At 36.6% G+C, this 19,310-nt stretch overlaps 1 protein-coding gene across 9 annotated transcripts in view; it reads left to right on the plus strand.

Moving 5' to 3' along the window:
* FAR1 (fatty acyl-CoA reductase 1) overlaps window positions 1-19,310 on the plus strand; it is a 104,830-nt gene that overhangs the window by 6,329 nt on the left and 79,191 nt on the right. For 4 of the 9 annotated variants that reach the window (XM_021001969.2, XM_078148131.1, XM_021001966.2 and 1 more), the window contains exon 1: window positions 14,857-15,416. The exons of 3 other annotated variants lie outside the window; for them this stretch is intronic. The gene's annotated coding sequence lies outside the window, so the exon portion shown is untranslated. Of the gene's footprint in view, window positions 1-14,831; window positions 15,417-19,310 lie in introns of those variants that run through there. 2 more of the 9 variants (XM_021001967.2, XM_078148134.1) reach the window with 2 other exon arrangements.

Here is a 19,310-nt window from a genome sequence, read left to right on the forward strand (position 1 = left end):
TGCTTCTGATAGCCTTCGGAGTACCAGGAATGTTGGTATGATAGTCACAAGGGAAATCTTGTTGGATTTAAAGAATTTGCTCTGATTTTTATCTAGTTTTGGAGAGGTCTGAAAAAGTGAGCATGTGGCATGTGGCTTAGCAAAAGCAAGAATTCCGTTCATGTTTTTAGTGTAGTACTTGGCTCTTGCAAACAAGTTTAATAATAACACAGAGATGATTCAGAAATTAGGAACCATGTTTATTATGTGAAAGTGTAACTGATTGAAACTAGTTCTAATCCAGAAACATTATTCAAGTACCTGCTGTGTATAAGGTGTGCCCTTTGGTGCTGGGAATACAAAGTCAGATCTGACACAGAGCCTTTTCTTCCAAGGAACTTTCATTCTAATGGAAAGACGTGTGCACAAATAACTGATAGGAGAGAAGGATAGAAGTGCAGAGAGTTCAGGCAGAGTGCTGGGAGAAATTTGAGAAGAGTCACTTTTAGCTATCTTGCTTTACTCATCCTTGTTACATGTAGGGATTATAGGTTTACCAAACATCTAGAATTAGATATAAAATTGAATATTCAGTTCAACAAACATTGAACTTTCAGTTCAAACAAACAAACACCTGTTTTCTATGCCCAGCACTGTGTTAGGACCTTGGAGGGGAGGTAAAACACTATCTTTGCCCTTCTGAAGTTTTTAGACTAGAAGGGGTACACAACAATACCCAGATAGCTCTGATAGAAAATAGAATGTAATAAATTCACAAAAAGAAGTGTAGAGTGATACTTGATATCTAGGCTAGGCTGTGGGAGTTCCTGGTGAGGTGTCAGAAGTGAACGTTTTGGTAGCTGCTTTCACTGAGTTGATAGACTATGGGACCCAACAGCTCTTTTCCATTTACTATTTTCTGTAATTTAGTGACAGAATAGGTACAAAATATCATTTTTTCAAAGAACAGAAAAGGAATGTTTCTACCTGAATTGATTTTATTAGTTGAGAGTTTTTCTTCCCTGGATTTTGAGATTGTTTAATTAATTGCTCTTTCTCGTAAGAAATTAGGTGATAAGGTACATTCTAGAAGAAATTGCAACAGGTTTCAGTATAGTGTTTAGACAACATTGATGATCAAAGATATCAGATATTAAAGGGAATTTTGTGAATATCTTCAGTGTAGTCTGCAGCAGTGCTCCTTAAACTGTAGGTTGTGATCTCATATGGAGTTGCAAAAAATTTTACACCAGTAAAAGGTTTCTGAATGTGCAACGCCTAAAAGTTAAATAAAAATCAAATGAGTAATGAATCCTGGGTGTTTCTGGCAGCATTTGCCCGTGTTGTATCCACAACTTCACTGCAGCCTTAGTTCTGAACAGAAACACAAAACGTGGGCACTGTGTACTGCACATGCACTCAGGCCATGCATCACCAAGGAATGCTTGCTGAAACTCTTTCTACAGGCTGGGCCAGAATGATAGGCATCCCACGTTGTGTGGCGTAACAGAACCAGGACAATAGTAATATGCAGTGACTAGAGTAATGTAACTGAAAACAACAATAATCAAAGGTGTCAGTTAAACATAATGATCAGTCTTGGTTCCACAGAGCAGTAACGAAACATTTCCTCACCTTAATATCAAGGTGTTGGACTAGAGATGCAGAATGTTGCATGTGGTCTCCCTTTCTTTTTGCTTTACTGATACAGCTTTACTACAGCTTTACTGGATGGTACAGTGATTGGGTGCTGGGCCTGAAGTCAGGAAGACCTTAGTTCCAATTTTACCTCATACTTGATAGCTGTATGACCTTGGACAAGTCACTCATCTTACCTTTACCTGTTTCTTCACCTGTAAAATGGGAATCATAATAGCACCTACCTCAGAGGGCTGTTGTGAGGATCAAATGAGATAATATTTGTAAAGCACTTGGCACAGAGCTCGGAACACAGTAGGAGCTATACAAGTGGTACTGTTATTATTAGAAAAGTTGTTTTTAGAAAGGGTATATATTGAGGAAGTGATCGTTGTAAAAACCATTTTTAAAGAAAAAAAGCTTGAAAAATTTTTGTGCTATGCAACTGTTGATACGAAATGCAACTATGATAATAACTTAGCATAGATTAGAACTCTGCAGAGTACTTTACTTTGGCAGTGAGAAATGAGAGCTGGTCAGTGAGAAGTTTTACTTAGCTGTAGTGGTCCAGAGACGAAGCATCAGTGGGTTAGAGTTGTATTGGCCAAAAAGATAACCTTTTATGTCCTGAAAGGGCTGCTTATTTTCCATTACCACCTTATTTAATTCTAGGGAGTGACTTAGTCTAATTGATAGAAAATGAATCAGTTCAACGAATATTTATTCAGTGCCTGATATGTATAAAGTGGGTCATAATTTTTTAGAGTTAGGAGACACCTTAGAGATAATCTAGTTCAAATTTTATCTGTATCTTATATTTCAGGTCTTGATCTCTGACATAATGGACCTCACATTCAGTGTCAGAGGGAGGGGAGGTGTCTCTCACAGAATCTCTGTGGCTTATTTTGTCCCCATCCACGTACTGCTCTGGAAACATCAGAATTCGATTCATGTCTCAATTTTTCTATAAGTACTCAGGCTGTTTTGACACTACATAAATCAGTGTGTGCTGATCAATGTTTCTGCTGGCTCTCTGGCTTTAAAAAGAAAGTGTAGGCAGGACATACATTTAAGTTCTGTCTGCATCATTGACATTTTCTTAAGTCTAAGCGATAAAACAACAACAGCAAAACCCAAGCCCTGAGTGATAGAGCATTTGCCAGTTTCACGTGTGGAAGTGCTTACACTGACTGTTAGCTCAGGAGTTGGTTTGGTGCTTGCTCCAGACTGTCACTACATAGAGCAGGTTCCTTTAATGAGACAGGAACATCAAGTGGGCTTATATCCAAGCCTCTTGCTGGAGGGCCTCAAACAGCAGTCTCCAGTAGTGGGCCCTACCTTGAAAGGTACAGTCCCTGTTCATGATACTACCAGTGAGGGAATAGGTCAGGACCTGATGGTTTTTCAGTTCACTTGGTTCCCTGCTGGCCTAACTTAATTTCCCTTTGGGAATTCACACATGATGTAGCCTTTTGGCCTTTCTCCAGGCCTGAGTGAGGCTGGGTATCTTAGAATAACAGAATCTGAGAGATGGAAGAGACCTCAGGAGACTTCTATTTTGACCCGTAAACTGAAGGAATCCCATTAGACCATATAATCTTTTTTTTTTTTTTGAAAGCTAGGCAGTGGGATTAAGTGACTTGCCCAGGGTCACGTAGCTAGTAAGTGTTAATGTGTCTGAGATAGGATTTGAACTCGGGTCTTCTTGAATCCAGGGCTGGTGCTCTATCCACTGTGCAACCTAGCTGCCCCTTTAGACCATATAATCTGACAAGTGGTTTTCCAGCCTTTGTTTAATGATCTCCAACAAGGGAGAATGTATTCTCCTCAAGGTAGCCCATTGGTCTTTTGGACAGCCCTGATCATTAGGAAAAGACAGGTGGTATGGTGGATAGAATGCTGGCCCTCGAGTCAGGAGGACCCAAGTTCAAATTTGGTCTCAGATACTCTGTGACCCTGGGCAAGTCACTTAACCCAGTTTGCCTCAGTTTCCTCATCTCTAAAATGAGCTGGAGAAGAAAATGGCAAACCACTCCAGTATCTCTGCCAGGAGAACCTCAAATGAGGTCATGGAGTGATGGACATAACTGAACAACAATTATTAGGAAGTTTTTTTTTTCCTGCCGTCAGACCTAAATTGGCCTCTCTGCAGCTTCTCCTTATTGCTTTAGGGTCTGTTTTGAAAAAGACCTGGCAGTTTTAGTGGACTGTGAGCTCAATATGAGCCAGCAGTGTGCTATGATGGCCAAAAAAGTTAATGCAATCGAGGGATACATTAAGAGAGGATTAGCTTCCGGGAACAGGGAAATGATAATGCCCACTGTCTTCTGCCCACATCAGACCTCATGTAGACTACTGTGCTCAGCTCAGAGTGTCACAGTCTACAGAGGACGCTGAGAGGCCAGGCAGTGTCTCGGGGAGGGCAAGCAGGATGGTGAAAGGCCCTGAGTCCATGTCATATGAAGATCAGCTAAAAGGACAGAGAATGTCTAGCCTGGAGAAGACTTAGGAGGGACATATTAACTGTCTTCAAGTATTTGGAGGGTTCTCACATGGAAGAATTGGCCCCAGAGGGCAGACCCTGAAGCAATAACGACTCTCCTCCAATATGATCATCATCACGCATAAGGAGTCTGTGTCCAGCTCCAGGATTTGTAGTAGGGTTGTTAGCATCACATATACCACATCCCATTGTGGGTCAGGTGACGAGAACTTGTATTCATTCCTGCTTTAGCTAACAATTCTTTGCCAGGTCATTGTTGTTAAAGGTGCCTCCTGTTCTTAGAGATAAATTTAAAGGAACTATAGTTTTCAAAGTTCTCTGATTCTTCCCTTCTTCCCCCCTCACCTCCTCTCTTTCCTGTCCTTAGGAGAGTGGGTGAATTAATTTTCTCCATTTCATTGTAGATGGAAAATCATCAGAGAAGGAAATCTGTGCAAATAAAAAATATGTACTACAGAAAGGGTCAAAGAAAATAATGTTGAAATTTTGCATCTTTCCCTAGTCCCTATGTAGGTGCTTTAACACGTTGCATGTTTGAATTATTTTAGTACTATAGATAATCATTTCAGCTATTTCATACCTCAGAGACTTACTGGGCAAATAAATCACTTAAGCACTCTATGCTTCAGTTTCCTCATCTGTAAAATGATAATAAAAGCACTTTCCTCCCAGAGTTGTGAAGATTAGATGAGTTGGTATATAAAAAACTCTTTGGATGCCTTAAAGCATTATTGAAATGCTAGTTATTATTTTATTATTTATAATTGGGTATTATGAGGAAAATGTAAGCTAGAATAATTTTTAGTATTTTAAACATTTTATCAAAATGTGGGATTTATTTTTCTCTGTAGTACTTGGTTATTTCCTTTTGAACTGCAGAGATGGTTTGGCAGGATCAAAGTATATACAAGCAAGTTCATCTTGTATAGTTTCACTGATGTCATCAATTCCTGTTTGCATAACTTCAGCGGCAATCTTGATATTTATTATCACTAGCAATAATTATACACAGTGGATTGGGTACAAATTCTTGTTGACATATTGATTATACACATGTAATATTTGTGTAGAATAAAATTAAGTGGGAGCCATTTTGCTTCAGATTGTATTGATAAATATTCTTATAGGAGTGTCGGAACCACCTCTTAGAATGAGGATGGAGTTGGCTGCTTTGCAGTCATGATTAGTTGAAGAAAGGTTACTAGGAAATGACTTATTTCTCCCCATAGAATTTACGAATTTTAAGCCGTAGGCATATAATTTATTGTTGACTATAGATTATTTAAAAGAGATAGTAATGAAGTTTTTTTAATGACTCTTTTTCTTAGTGTTACTGAAAATTTTTGAAGTAGGAATATTAATTCAGTGAGTAGTAAGAGTCTGCTTTTTGCCTCATATTTATTTTTACTTTTTAAAAATTTTAAAGCCTTTTTGTAAATTCCATTGTTATTTCCTGTTCTGTCCCTTCCCTCAACCCCACATAGATCCTTCCTTGTAACAAAAAAAAAATAAGTAAGCAAAACCAGCTTCTGACAGCAACATCCTGTAATCATTTCCTACTCATACGCCTCTCCCTGGGAGGAGAAAATTTTTCATCATCTATCCTATGGAATCAGCCTTATTTATTTTTTTAAAATTACTTAATAGGTGAAATTTATTTACTTGCGTTTTGCAGCTTCCATGAAAATGCTAAATGGAGATAATGTTGGATTCTTGAATACTAGACTGGCAAAGCACAAAGTTATACCAGATTTTGCAAGCTAGAAAGGCTTAGGTTACAGGCCAGGAAACAAACTACATCTGCCATCTCCGGACCAGCCTTTCTAAGGGAAGAATCTTATCACTGAAAGGTTCAACAGTAAATGATGAAGCATAGTGTGGTAGCAGAGTAAAAATTTGTCATGTGTGGGATCACTGTTTCAATTTCTGGCATCTTCATCTAAATTAGGGGCAGTGTGGTATAGGAGAAAGAATATTGGAAGCAGACGTGAAATCCTGGGTTTACTACTTACCTATTTCTGTGATACTTAACTTTGTCTTTTTCTGTAAAATTGAGGGATTGGACTAAATAACATCCAAGATTCCTTTCAGTTCTAAATCTAAGATCATGAAACAGATAAAAATACAAAATGACCCTTCGTTCTGTGTGGTCCAGTGTTAGAGCACTTCCGTAGTATCACGGCCAAAGCGACATAAAGTGATCAGATTGGAATCACACAGTACCTAGATGGTCCCTAACCATTCATTTAAATTGTTGACACTCGAAACATGAGAACTTTATCCAATGACCAAGTTGATCTATGGAGAGAACTACCTTCATATTTGATATTCTTGCTATAAATAAAATCAGTACATTTTAAAAGTTGCAAATAAATGGAAATGTGACTGAAAAACTTTCCTTAAAGAGGTTAAAGAATTGGAACATTTGGTTTTATCATATACCCAAGTACTACAAAAAACATTTCGTAGGATACTGGTCATACTCTCTTGCAGTGTTTGCAGTAGAAAACAGACCTGAAGATAGTTGGATTTTTTGTGCCAACATCTGTTGAAGAGAACAAAGAAGCAGAGAAGTGTTGTGAAGAACTTGTTAAGATCTAGGTCAGCTTACGTCTTGAACACATGCCTTGAATATTAAATGAGTTCATTGTGAAGGTTGGCATAGAAGACACTTGAAAACTGGAAAATATGACTGATGGCCAAAGGTTTGTAGGCTACTTGGTAGTCTCATTCTTATACATCATGAATTCTTTCTTGAAGGAGAAAGACAGAAAGTAATGGATAGGGTGATCACTAAACATTAAAAAAAAAAAAAGAAATTGACTATATCTTAATAGATAGGAAATTACTTATTACTGATATGGGAGTCATTAAAGAATATGTTGTTGGATTATAGCAAAGGTCTTATTACCAGGGTTTTTTGATCTTTTTGGTGTGTGACCTTTGGCAGTCTGGTGAAGCCTACAGACCTTCTTTCAGAACACTTTTCAAAACAATGTTTTTAAATGAATAAAACATAAGTAAGCTAACAAAAGAAACCAATCCTATTGAAATGTAGTTATCAAAATACTTTTAAAAGTTCATAGACCTCAGGCTAAGAATTCTTAGGTCTTTAAAATGCAAGTTCCTTGCCAGTAGGGATTGTTTCAGTCTTTGTATTTGTGACTTTGCTATGCCCAGAGCCTGACTCTTAATGTTTGTTGATTAACTAATTGTTAACTGTAAGGTTAAAATCCTAACCAAATTAAGAGTGAATAAAGATGAGAAGAATATATGCCATGTACTATCACAGCAGTTCTAAACTGACCTGTTTAATAATAAGCTCAACTTTGGAGAAGAAAATGGGAAATCATAACGTTTAGAGCTAGAAATGGACCTTAGAAAATCATCATGTCCAACAACATTACCTTGGAGATGATTAAATTCTGATTCAGAAGAGGGAAGAGACCCGCTGAGGTCATATAGGTAGTAAGTAGCAAAGACAGTATTTGAACCTAGGTCCTCTGAATCCAAATCCATTATTTCTATTATTATTATAAGGTAAAAGTAAAGTTATTGATCCCGCTTATTGCCATTTCTTAGTGAAGTTTAACTGAAACAAAGTGGTTCCCACAACAAGGATTCCAAAGAACCCAGAAATTGCCTCTAGCCAGTAAATATTTAATCTATTTGCAAAGTAAAGAGATGGTTCATCCAAGGATAACAGAGGTACTTCATTTGTTTGGAAAACATTGCACTTTTCATTTTAATTAAATGTTTATTAGGGGGCCTTCTTTTTGCGGCACAGTGCTAGTTTCTGGAGATGCAGAAATTAAAAAAGTTAAGAGTCCTTGCCTTCGAGGGTGGGTATAGAAATAAATATAATAAGAATTGGGTGTGATTGGGGTAAAAGAGAGTTCCAAATGCTTTAGGAAAATTTGAGGGGAGAGAAAAATACTTTTAATTTGGGGGTGGGATAAGGGAGAGATCAGGGAAGGCTTTCATAGAAAATGCAATACCTGAGGGGCAGCTGGGTTGCTCAGTGGGTAGAGCACGGCCCTGAAGTCAGGAGTACCTGAGTTCAAATCTGGCGTCAGACACGTAACCCTAACTAATTGTGTGACTCAGGGCAAGTCACTTAACTCCAATTGCCTTACTTAAAAAAAAAAAAAGTAATACCTGAGCTGAGTCTTGAGGAAGAGAGGGATTTTGAAAGGATTCTAGACATAGGGAGGCACTGCATAGAGGTATATATAAGATACTGAATTTGGAGGGGTACATAGAGCACTTTGGCTAGAATGAAGCCGGGGGAGTGATGTAAATGAGACTGAAAAGGTAGGCTAGATCCGGATTGTAAAGGACCTTATATACTAGGTTAAGAAGTTTATTTGAAGGAGAATGATAGAAGGTTATGAGTAGCATCATTTCACAAGACTGCAGAAAGCAGTGGAACAACCGTGGAGCCAGTCCTTGACTGTTCCTTCTCAGACCACATATTCAATCAGTTGCCAAGATCTTGTCACTTACATACCATGATGTCTCTCACATCAGTATCCCTTTCCACCCACCTCATCTCCATAGTTGAAAGTCTTTATTCCTCTCACCCAGAGTATTGCAATAACCATCTGATAAGTCTCTTTGCCCCAAGTCTCTCCCTTTTCCAATTTGTCCTCCACATGACTGCCAAATTTATATTCCTGAAGCACAGGTTTGGCCATGTTATTCTCTTTTCCAGAATGCTCCAGTGGTTTCCTATTACCCCTAGGACTCCTTATTTGTCATTTAAAAACATTCAAAATCTAGTGTCAGTCTGTTCTCTGAGGCTTATTGTGCATTGCCCTGCCAGGAACTCTACCTTCCAACCAAAATGACCTACTTACTCTTTCTTGTACGTGGCTTCCTTTCTCTGGTCTCCATGCTTTTATACAAGTGGTTATCAAGGTCTGAAATACATTCCCTCCTCATTTCTGTTTCTTAGAATCCCTAGCCTCTGCTCTAAGACTTTTCTGAAGTGCCACCTCCTACATAAACCTAATTTGATAAATCCAGTTGCTAATGTGTGTCCCACATTCTTCACACCCCTCTCTGCCCCAGTTACTTTTATTTTGTATATTCCCCCACCCCCCTTTTTGAGGTCAGGGAGTATTTTATTTTTATCATTGTATCCCTAGCACTTAGTTTATTTAATGCCTGGTGTAGAATAGATGCTTAATAAATTATTATTGAATTGAATACTAGTCACTTAATGAATGAAAGACCATTCTGCAGAGAGGTCAGAAGCCAGATATCCTGAGAATATTTGTAGAGAAAATGAGAAGGTTGATAAACACTAAAAGAAAAAGATGACTCAACATGAAAAGAAAAGAACCAATATGGGTTGTAGTAGGTGTCCATTTAAGATCCCTTCTTTGAAAATGTATGGTAATACTATTATCTATTCTTCTTAGCAATGATAAAGATTCTACCTCTTAGTACCAAAAGTGTAACTGCATGAAATGGTAATGGATCTTAAGAAGATGAAGTTGGAAACATTGGCTTGAACTTGCCAAAACATAGAATAAATCTTTGCTTCTGGTAACCCACTTTTAGGCGTTTAGAGATCTCTTTTTAATACCTCTCAAAGGAGGGAATATTTTTCCAAAAGAGTGGAAAAGATAATCATGAATAGATTACTGCTACTAAAAAAAAAAGGGACTGAGATGTCATCAGTGACTACTAATTCATGTTTTTCTAGAGATTTAGGATTTTATCATGTGTGGCATGGTTTTTACAAGAATAAACAGGATTATGAAACAGTCACATTAGTTATGTAATCACTTGGTGCCCTGATCCTATGCCATGCAGTAGGTTGTGGCGACCGGGATATGTACATGGTGTCACTCAAGACAACATCCTAGAGTTAAGTGACCCACTGGTCCTTCCTCTTCTCTCAGTTGTGAATTTTATGTTCCAGTGAAAGGCCTGAAATTTCTTAGCCTGTGGAGTAGATGTGAACACCTATTTAATAGCCGTATTCTTCTCAAGGTAATCCTATATAGAATGTTCTAAAAAGGGAGTAGGAGCATGGGATGTATAGATTATGGAAGGAGGGAGAAACCAACTTATATACCTAATATTATACATACCAAATTAGATGATAATAGGAAGTAGCTATAGTATACTTAGAAGATCAGCCATAGGGAGAGCTAAAAATTGGTGAGATTTTCAAAGTCTAAGAAAGAAGCCAACAGCAACCTAAAATACTTTTGGCCTCAGATGTCCCCATGGAAATGCACAAAGTATAAGAAATAAGCAAGATGACCTTAAATATCCTAATGCAGTGAAGTAAATTTCAGACTGTAGTCACTGGAGTCACGACCAGATTATGGTTCTGGGGGAGTGCTCCTTATTCCAAAGGAATAGGATAAAGTTTGTCTTTTTATAAAATGTGTGTATGGAGTTGCATTGTATATACTTATAAGCAGATCCAAGACTTATAGTAGGGTAATGTGGTAGACGGCACCTGAGTGACAGTAGAGGCAGAAACAGGTAATTTTGTTATTGGAGTTAACTAGCAAACACCTAGACAAAATGAAGAAATAGATGAGAAGTTTGGGGAACATCATAGACTAGTAGTGAGGGAGGTCTTAAAAGCAGAGCAGCTAGTTAACTTCTCGGCTTTCCTAGATACGATAATGTGACCCTTCAAAAGGTGTAGGAACCAACTAGAAAGATTGCTGTTCCAGACTCAACTCCAGTGAACAAAGAAGTAATGAAGGAAGCTTGTGGGATCGTGACCATTCTCTTATGGTGTGAGGTAGTCGATGTTTTTAGAAAGCAGATTTCAGAGGGTTCAGAGAAGAAAATAGGCTTCTGTGGAACAAGATTTTATAAAGGAGGTCAGCCTAGGCATGAGAAACTCTCAGAAAACTAAATTCTGAAGAAATGAAACAATTCCAATGAGGGAAGAAATGGTGGAACGACTGTTTTAGGAGACTGATCTGTGGATGCCCTAAGAAGTTGTGAGCCAACTTATGTTTTGAAAAAAGCAAACAAACATAAGAATCTTTGCAGTAAGATTATCTGATGAAGGTCTCATATTTAAGACATGTAAGGAATTGATTCAAATTTATAAGAATAGCAGCTATTCTTTGGTAAGTGGCCAAATTATACAAATGGGCAGTTTTCAAAGGAAAAAAAAATTAAACTATCAGCAACTATAAAAATGCTCTAAATAGCTAATAATTAGAGAAATATAAAATGTAAAGGAACTCTGAGGATTCACCTCACAATCATTAGATTGGCAAAGATGACAAAAACTGAAAATTACAGTTTTTGGAAGAAAATAGCCACATGAATACAATGTTAGTGAAGCTGTGGTTTTTTTTGGCCATTTTGGAAAGTGATTTTGAGGTATGCCCCCAAAGTCTCTGTATATCCTTTCACTCAGTTATAACACTGCTAGGCTTATAATACGTTCAAGAGATCAAAGAAAAGAAAAGAGGTCTCTGAAATTCCAGCAACTCCCTGGAAACTAAGTGGATGTCTGTCAAAAAAGACTAGCTGAACAAATTATTATACATGTAATGGAATTATTATTGTGCTATAAGAAATAATGAAAGGGGTCATTTCAGAGAAACCTGGGAAGACTTGTATGAACTGATGCAGAGTGAAGTGAACAGAATCAGGTGAACAATGGATAAGAGACTTGACAACTTAGAAACTGGCTTAAGAATTCTGGTCAATGCAATGACTAACCTCAGTTCTGATTCTTGAGTACCTGTGATGATGGATGCTACCCACCTTCTGACAGAGAAATGATAGATTCAAGATTCAGAATAAGCTGTACAGTTTTGGACATGGTCAGTGTAGGAATTTGTTTTCTTGACTGTAAATATGACAAGAGTATTTTTTTTTCTTTTTGGGGAAGTAGGGAGATAGGGGGTGGGTTAGATATAGCATAGCTTAAAAAAAGGAACAGCAAAATTTAATGCACAGAACAATAGACCAGAAATAATCATAGTAAAGCAAGATAGCTTTGAAAATTGAATTTATCATATTTAAAGAGAAAATCAAGCTGTACGTAAGAGTCACAGTTTCATATGCAATCATCTCTTCCTTTAAAGTTTTGCATATGGAAATGTTAATTTTATTTGGTGTTTGTAAAGTTCAAAATAAAACAATTTTTAAAAAAGAAAATGATGTGTAAGAAATGGATGTAAGTGCAGTTAATGGAAATGGAACAAAAACATGACGTAATCCTGTAAGAATATTATCAAGAGTGCTAAAGCTCAGAATGAGCTGAGGATGATGGGAAAGCTAAAAAACACAAACAAAAAGGGGTAGGTATGTTTGTTGCCATACTAGGGAATAAGAGAGGATTAAGAAAGGGAAAGGACCCCTGTTTGGGGGTGGGAGATGCTATGATAATTAATGAATGATAGAAGATACAACTATTCCTTTCTTTTCTTCTGTTTTCTCCTCTAAGGAAAAAGATCTTTGGATTGGAAAGAACAGAACCAAATTGACTCTTAAGAAGTCAATACCCGGGATGAGTAGTAAGATAGTAATATTAGCTGTCCATGATAAAGTTAAGACCCCAATGCCAGATAACTACATTCTAGGGTACTGAAGCCACCAACAGAAGTGATTGTTGAGCCATTGTCAGTGATCTTTGAAAGATCATAGAGAATGGGAGAAATATCACAGGTTTCTGACATTTAAAGGGGGGAGTAGAGTTTGTAAACTTATAAGGTTGATTGATTTCAGTACCTATCAGTTAAAAAAATTTTTTTTGTATAACTTTTTTACATCACTAGAATTTCTCCTAGTATCTCTCTTCCCCTTCCCAGAGACCCATCTCGTATGAAAAATAATTTTTAAGGAAAAAAAAAGAGGAAGGAGACCAAAAAAATCAGCAAAACTGATCAGTTCACCAAAAAATTATAAAAATAGATATAGCTTCACACCCTTGGACCTTTCACCTTTGCAAAAGAAATTAGGTTAGTGGTTATTTCTCATATCTCGTCTGTGGCATACTTGTTTTTGTAATTTTGCAGCATTAGTTTTTGAATTGTTTGTTGTTTCCATTTAAATTGTTATAGTAATTTTATACATTTTAAAATTGGCTGTATTTACTTCAGTCTGTTTTATTAGAACATCTAATTAGATATTTGGGATTTTTATAAATTAAAGTTAAATATAAATCAGTTTAGAAAGAAAATTTCAAATTGATGTGTTTTGAAATTAGATATTTGACTATAAATTATATTAGACTGCTTGATTCAAGTATGGTTATTGATTGAAGTAGATTTCAAACTTGACAAGGAGAGGATGAGGCTCCTACTAATTTTTATAATAAACTGTGTAGAAGTGCTAGGTGGGATTTGGGGTCAGATCCACTCAAACCATGTGATAGAAAAATGATCACATGGTTTTGTTCATCAAACCCTGCTAGAAATTAAGTGGCAAATCCATGTTTTGTGCCCTAAGTGGTGTAAGAAAAGTATATGTGAACTTAAGAGCATCACCATAGATTTATATGAAAGAAAGAACAAAGGGAGGGAAAAATCTGAACTGGCGTCTCCTTCCTGCTCCACAGAAAGATTATTTCCCTAAGAGGGCTTCCTATCCCATGAGACCCATCCCTAGTCTAGACTGTATCTCAATAATCCCCAACTATGGCCCTTCCTCCCCCAGCTACTCTACCACAAAACTGAGAAGGAAAAGTCATTTTGGGCTACATTTCAGAGCCAATTTGCAATTTGAATGTGAAGTACTGGGAGTACATGGCCCTTGGAAAAGCTGAGATTTTGATTTTGTGATTTTAAGTCCAGATTTGATGTGGTGAAGGTTTGTCCTGAAACCTAAATTATAATACATTTTGGAATTAAGGTACAACGCAAAAAGAGCACGGATCAGTTTTAGGCAACTAACTTCATCTCTGTTTACCTCAGTTTACTAATCTGTACAGGTGGTAAAAATAGTACCCAGTTCCCAGGGTTGTTTTGAGAATCACATGATTGTGAAGTGCTTAATGCAAGACTTGGTATATGGTAAGCACTATAAAAATGTTAATTATTATTATTTTCTTTAATTGAATGCAGTTGTTTTGTACTAGATAACTTTGTATTGGGTTTTTAATGTGATTATTATAAAATACTAAAGGAGATAAAATTAATGATTTTCTGTGTAAGATAATTTGGAAATGCTTTTGAGGGAATTGATGTCATCTGACTGGTAATGAGTTTTAAATTCATGATATTGTGAATATTATTGTGTTTCTAAATTTTCTTGTATTGTAAATTCTAGGAAACCACTGAATAGGAGATACTGTTAAGAAGATGATAAGATTTTATCATTGGAGAATATAACTCTTTTTGATTTTGATAATTTGAAATTATTAATTGATTTCTTAGAGGCTATTGTCATAATGTTAAAACCTATCAAGTATTTAATTAGGCATGTTTTAGAAGGGAAGAATAATTGTTGTGTGGAGAAAAAGGAGAAAGAGACAACTTTATAAAATCTCCTTATTTGTAAACTTGCTTGGTTGTTTGGGCAAGGTCATAAAATCTTATCAGCCTTGTGAAAGAACTTATGAATTGATTTACTGAGAAAATAGGATCCCCTCTTCCACTCTTTGTAAAATGAGAGAGTGAGTATTTACAAGATTGCTTATAGTATATAAAGTGAGTTTCATCTAAGATTATTTAGTTATCATGTATGAAAATTATGATATTATATTTGCTAAGAAATAATATTTTAAAGTTACATCTTGAGCCAACTTAGTCTCAAATTGCAGTCTTAAGATTTGTTCTTTAAGGGGTAAATATATAATACCTTAAGAGCTGGTTATGTTAGTCTAGAGGTTTATAGTACTTAGTAAATGTTTTGTGTTTTTCCCCCACTCTGCTATGTAGAATTCCAGAATGTAATTATTTTCTTAATATCTAATGACTGATTTTTATACTAGCATGACTTTAAAACTCAACAAAAAAGAAAAAAAAAGGATGTTGATCGATTTGTTTTTTGAAAGGTCTAGTAAACTTTTATTGCTAGCTTACTGCATCAACATGAGTGTAATAATAATTGTATCCAGTCCTAAGCTGTGATTGGTGAAACTTTTCTATTTGAGGTGAAATCTTATGGGACTGAATCTGATACTGTTTTGAGTCTTGAATTCAGGTATAATGATCTGAATGATCATTAAATAAGTAATCCAGCATTTGAGGGAAATGCCACAAGGAAGTGCCGCTGCTCAAGGGAGTTCAGCCTGAGAACTACTACAGCTGGATGTCTGAGAAAGGTTAAGGGGATGACCTTGGCTTGGACTAAGGTAGGATCATCCTGACTTGGTTTCCCCGTTGTGGTATTTCCTTTCCCAACATGAATGTTTTCCACATGGTTAATCTTGAGCTTGGCTATCATAACCTGTGAATGATGTGGAATTTGCTGTGTGATTGACTATTCCAAATGATAAATATGACTCTTACCTGAAATCAAGTAGAACTAAGTATGCTTTATCTTACTATATGTACTGTTGAATAATTCTGTGCTCTTAGGCTTATGCTTGGAGGACCATTTTTTGATATTGTTATAACCATGTTCCTGTTTTCTTCCTTTCGTGCAAATCTCTCTAACCAGGGCAGGTAAAGCTATAATATTTTTTAACATATTGAATCTTGTTGCAATGCTCCAACACCTCTGAGTTACAGTACAAGTATGATACAGGTATGAAAGAGCTTACTATTTTCAGTTTGAATTGATAGGCAGGGACTTCCTAATTGATGATATTTTTGTGTGTAAGATTAGGTGCTTGAAATAGTTCATTCTTTCAGGATGAAAAGGGGATGTCATTCTCCTTGGGGGGGAATTAAGATAAAGATACATAATTTTTTAAAGACAATAATATAAAAGTTTTCTAATTAAATGAAGTAGTAAATTTATGTATATGATTGGCTCCCAAATGTTTCTAATCAGAACTACAGGCCTTTGAAACAAGTTCTCAAAATTAGGTTGAGGATTTTACGTAAAGAATTTTATTAACCACATTTAGAAGGTTGCATTAAATTGTATTGAGTCCAAGTCATTTGCAGAGATTCTGAAATCTGTCAGTCACAAGACTCAATACGATTCTCTGCCAGTGACTTGGAATCAGAGAAGCAGATCTTCAAGAACTCCTTCAGAGTTGCCCTGAGAATGAAACCTATTCCATCTCAAAGAACATGTTTCCAGGGAATAGATGACTACATAGATAATGATGTGCTGATTAAAGTGGATATTGGGAATGGGTTACTAAGCGACAAGGAGATTTGATGTTAGTTAATATTGGTGATTATTATTGTATTATCTTTACTTTTTTTGTTTCACATTATCTGTGTTTGCTGAATTCTCTTAGTTAGCTTGGTGATCTGTAGTTCTCCCCTTTAAAATTAGTCCATGGTTTTAGATATTCTTACTATAGTTTGTGCTAAGATTAATCAGTCTTCTTTTTCTTACATTAACCAATCAGGATAAATTGTTAGTAGCCTTCATAAAATTCATTAAGTTATAGCAGAGACACAGTTACCCATTCCGGATGACCCCAGCACAACCCCTTCTCTTTGTTCACATGGCTACAGGGAAACTCCCTGTTGGCCACCCTTGGTGAATGGACCCTTATTTCCCTCTGTCTTATTATTGTTTTTAGACTTTGTATTAGTTACTGTGTTAAGCCTGTTCTGAACTTGCACCAGGAAAAATGTTAGTGTGCACTACTGATAATGGCCATGTTAAACATCTTATAGAATTAGGGTATAGATAAAGTGATCCATGACAGACAGGTCTCCCTTGATCAAAGTAGGGAGTTGAGAAAATTAACTATTGATTTTTAAGCCACGTTTCTTTGTCTCTACCCCTTTAGAAGTTCATGAATTCAGAATTTCAGTTTTCTTCTCTCAGTTTAGAGGGACTTCTCCATCCATCAAGATTTTCCCTTTTCTTTCCTTTTTAGTTTTCTTCTTTCCCACCTTTCCAATGTTTAGCATAGTGCCTGGCATATAGTAGGTGCTAAATAAATGTTTATTGATTGATTCTTCTGTAGGCTGAGAGACTTGCAGGAGTTATTTTCTCTTCTACCACACGTTCTCCCCTTTTTTTTTCCCTTCCCTTTTATGTGCCCTCCCATTCATTCTATAGTTTATTCGCACACACATGCAAAAAATTAATTCACTTTTAGGAGGGATATTAGTGAGGTTTTAGTCTCTGTTGCTTCAAATCTGTTTCTCTACCATTACTTCTACTTGGTTCTGCTTTCATTTTTTTTCTTCTTGCATACTTTTAGAAAGAAACCTTTTAATGGTTCCTCTTTTTGTTGTTTTTTAATGCCATAGGGTGTCTTTATCTTTCTGATCCCCCCCTTTTCTGGTTAATTTAATTATTTGTGCTTTCTTTGGTGTTTATTCACTCTTGTCTGGGGTGCTTGCAGAACAAATAATCTGCTTACTTTTTTGAGGGGGGGAAAGCTTCAAATACTTCTCTTATTGAGAGTCGTTCTTTTTTTATTAGGCTCAGATTTGCAGGATATGTGACCTTGAATTGTATCTTGATCTGCCTCTTGAGCTCTTTTCCTCTTCTAAACCTTGTGCCATTCCCTTCTCTAGTTTCTAGTATTTGTTGAGTTGCCTTGTGTTATTTAAATTTCCTTTCCTTAGTATTAGAAGATTTTTCTCTGAGTTGGTAGCAGGTTTGTTTGTTGTTAGAACTGTAAAATTTAACCACTTTATGTCTTAGAGTTTGTAGCATAGGGGTTTTATTTTTTTCTGGTAGCACGTTTTGGATTCTCTTTCCATTGGCATTTTGTTTTCTGTGTTCAGAAGTTCTAGATGGTTTTCTTGTGTTATTTCTTGCATTATGTTCAGGTTTTTTTGACTTGCATTCTTCTGGAGATCTGTGATTTTTAAATTAGCTATAAGAATCCCTTCAGGTCAAAATGTTTTCCTTATATGTTGTTATTGTTCAGTTGTGTCTGACTCTTTGTGACCCTGGACCATACTGTCCATGGAGTTTTCTTGGAATGGTTTGCCATTTCCTTCTCCAGTGGATTGACAAACAGAGGTTAAGTGACTGAGGCTGGATTTAAACTTAGGTCTTCCTGACTCCATACCCAGCAGTCTATCTAATGAGCCCTTGTAGCCTCCTTGTATAGAGATCATTTTTCAGTTGCTTTAAATGTTGTTGCTTTTTGTTTTTCCAGCTTTGTCCTTGACTTCTATGTATTTGTGTTTCCAATCATTTGTTCTTTCTTTTGTTTCTATAGAGAGTTTTACAACTGAGAATTCAAGCTTTTCTATTCTGACATTTTTTTGGGGGGGGGCAGGCCATAGGGGAAGGTAGACTTATCTCTTTGAAATCATCCAGGAACATCTTGTGTTGGTTCCATGTTCTGTTGGAAATCCAACGGATCCTCTGTGTTGGTTCAATTTCCTTTGCCTTGCAATATATCTTCAGAGATGGTTGGACTTGTTTAAATAGTTTGGAGATCATATTACCTTCTGCTTTCATGTACTCTCTGTTGATTTTCTGCTTATGCTCAAGCTTTTTAGCCGAATTTGCAGCTACAGATTCAGTCTTTTTTCCTTATAGTCCCCTCTCACTTCTATCTGACTTCTTTCCCTTTGATGGTGAGTGGGCTGGGCTTCAGAGATGTCTCAGCCCCTTCCCAGGGAGAGGACATTTCAGCTTTGCTGTGCTTCTGCCACCCCTGCTGGTGGTGCGGGAAGGGAGGAAGGTAGGTAGAGTTTCTGCTGCTTGTTGTCACAGAATTGTGGAGTAGGGGTGGGGAGGGAGCACTTAGAACACTTTGGTGTCAGTTTTTCAGGTAGTTAACACCTTAGATTTCTTAGTGTTTTTACCTGTGAAGATAGCTGTTGTTCTTTTACCTTTTGGTCTGATTCTTATTTTGGTGAGTTTTGAGAGTCTAGCAGGATCACAGAAAATATCTAATTCTTCATCTTGTTGGGCACATAACCCCTAACAGGATTTTGGATTGTATTGTTAAAACAGTAGCTAGTGAACATTTAGAAAAGGAAGCAATAGTCAGAGAGTCGTCATGATTTTATCATGAGGAGGACATAAGAAGAGCATTATTTCCTTTTTTTTGGAAAAAAAAAACAAACAAAAACCCAAAACTATTCCTGAAGTGGTAGAATAGGGGAATATTATAGATATAGTTTACCTAGATTTTGGGAAA

Source organism: Phascolarctos cinereus, unplaced genomic scaffold, assembly GCF_003287225.1.
Source record: "Phascolarctos cinereus isolate Bilbo 61053 unplaced genomic scaffold, phaCin_HiC Scaffold_9;HRSCAF=440, whole genome shotgun sequence".
Classification (NCBI taxonomy): Eukaryota; Metazoa; Chordata; class Mammalia; order Diprotodontia; family Phascolarctidae; genus Phascolarctos; species Phascolarctos cinereus.